The sequence below is a fragment of the Gavialis gangeticus genome, unplaced genomic scaffold (assembly GCF_001723915.1).
Source record: "Gavialis gangeticus isolate Ggan-Ray unplaced genomic scaffold, GavGan_comp1, whole genome shotgun sequence".
Classification (NCBI taxonomy): domain Eukaryota; kingdom Metazoa; phylum Chordata; order Crocodylia; family Gavialidae; genus Gavialis; species Gavialis gangeticus.
The window spans coordinates 157,772,276-157,774,994 of NW_017729024.1; positions in this window are offsets into that span (position 1 = coordinate 157,772,276).

The window sequence follows — 2,719 nt, forward strand, 5'->3', positions numbered from 1 at the left end:
TCTGGGACTTGGGAAACAACACTTTCCTGTTCACTTGATCCACACCTTTCATTATTTTATAGACCACTATCATATCCACCCCCCCAACCTTTTTATTTCCAACCTAAAGAGTCCTGGACCTTTTTGTCAGTCTTGGTATGGCAACTGCTCCATGCCCCAATCACTTTGGTTGCCCTTTTCTTTATTTTTTAAAATTCTACTACATCCTTTTTGAGATGTGGGGACCATTATCATTGTCATTGTCCATGTTCATTGTCACCATCAGCAACAGTGGAAAATTTCTAGACTATGGACAATGTTGTGAGGGGTGTTTGAAACAGAATTCCATCATGATCCATTGAGACATCTACCTCAGCAAAAATAAAACAGGCAGTACGTGCAGTAACTCAGGATGGAGAGCTCTCCAATGGAGAGCAGGATATCTATAGCAACCTTAGAAGATCCAATGACACTCAGTGTACGTGCTCAATGGAAGAAGGCTGTCACCTATTCCACTTTCATATCTGCAACAATTCTTTAGATCAGAGCTGTTAAGCATACAGTCTGCCATCTTTTCCAGAAATTTCCTTTTGGGATTATCAGCATGCTTCACAAGCTTAATGTCATATAAGAGTAGAACGTGACCTTAATCTCCTTCACTCCTGTAAATCAGATATACTTTATTCTAGTTAACCTAGGCCAAGAGAACTCAGATCTTTCCCAGTGAATGTGCTTTTTGTCTTTGTCTGTCTCTCTTCTGAGCTGCCTCCTCCTTTTGTTTTGGGTAATACTTCTCAATAAATGTGGCTTGTCTTTGTCTCTTTATCTTTCTCTACTTCTTCCTATCTCCATCCCTACTCTTTCCCTTGCTAAAGCATCTGGAAAGGACAGGAAAACACCAGAGAGTTCATAGTAATGTAAACAAATCTTTCTGGAAAGAAAAGTGCTGGAATGTCATGGACATTTCAAGAAACAGCCAAGCATAAGTGGTTTATTGCAGTGGGTTGTTGTTGACAAGTAGCAGTTGAGAGTGAAGAGTTGAAATTGCATAAAGTGACATTGTGTATATATGGTAATTGGAATAAAAAGAATTTGAAAATACAGTTATAATAGTGTTATATACAAGACTCATGCCCATGTTTGCAACAATGTTTTTAGTCATCTGCTGCATAATAAGCAAGCGTGGCAAGTGTCACACCTCATATTGTGTTAACTGTAGGTCAGATATCATGTCTGTGAAGAGGAAAGTGGACAAGGAGTGCCATATGTTTCAAGAGAAATGGAGGCTCTCATTCTTCAGAGAAGAAAATGGAAGGCACATGTGTTTGATTTGTAAGCAAACAGTGCCTGTTTCCAAACACTACAACATTAAGAGACATGATGAGTCATGCCATGGCACCATGACAAGTTTACCAGGAAGTTACATGAAGTAAATTAAAATAGTTGTTGCAAAAGCAACAATCTACCATCACACAAGTACATCACATGACAGCAGTGAGGGGTAGCTCCGTCCTCTCTCAAGAACTAGCAGATTCTCCAAAGCCCCTTGCTAAGGGAGTTCTTGTGATGAAACTCAAAAGCAAAGTGCAGAATGCTGATCCAGGCCATTAGCTTTGTGTTTTTCACTGTATGCTGCATCATTAAGCTCTCTTTGTTCAAACTCTAGATCATGTCATAAATGCTGTGGTAAAAACACTGAATTTCATCAAAATCAGGGCTCTTAACCATTAGCAGTTCAACTAGCTCTTGGAGGAAGGTCACCTTCATCATGGACTGCCATATTATGCTGAAGTGCACTGGCTGAGTTGTGGGGCTGTCTTTAAGTTCTTCTTTGAACTATAATGTGATATTCATTATTTATGAGTGAGAAAGAGAAACTTATAGCTGCACTGCAAGATGAACGATGGTTGCACAACTGTGCCTTCTTTGTGGATATAATGGGACATCTCAATACTTTGAACACAAGAATACAGGAGTGGAATCAGGTTCTGACCAAGTTTTATGACATCACGTGCTGGGACTGAAGATGGTGAGGGCTTGGAAAAGTCAAGATTGCTTATCTCGGGCACGAATTCCAGAACTGGTTTTCCAACTTACTGAGCCAGGAATTAAGTTCACTTTTAGTACTCTGTTCTCTGTCCCTGTGTAAGATGTTCCTCCAGAGTTGTGAATGGGACTCGGTGTACCAAATTACCTTTAGTGTAACACTGCACTGAAGGATAGTTCTCAACAGTTTGAATTCACAAATTTTACTAATATGTAGGAGAAAATTATCTAACAATATAAAGCCTTTGCATCAAGGATGTTATCCGTGTGTGTGTGAACAGATCTCACTGATGAACATCAACAAGTCAAAAGTACATTCATGACTTAGCAGCATCATGAAAGTGGCCGCAGCACCAGCCTTAGAACCAAACATTGAGGAGCCGATTGCAGTGGAGAGATGCCAGGTGTCTGTGAGCACTAATACTGTTTGTGAGATGTTAGTGTATATATATGCTTTTTTTTTTTTAAATTAATCTTATGTTCTCTTCATTTTCTTTGTAAGAGCTGTTAGCAAATACTATCTGGAAATAAATCAATTTTTTCACATATTTGGAAGTCTGTAATAATTTTTCATACATCCAAAATTTTAAAAATGATATATAATGAAAGCCGCTATTGATATACAAAAATAGTGTGTTGTGAAATGTAAACTGAAGTAAATGGAGTGGCTAAAATTCTTGGTGAAAAACTATTG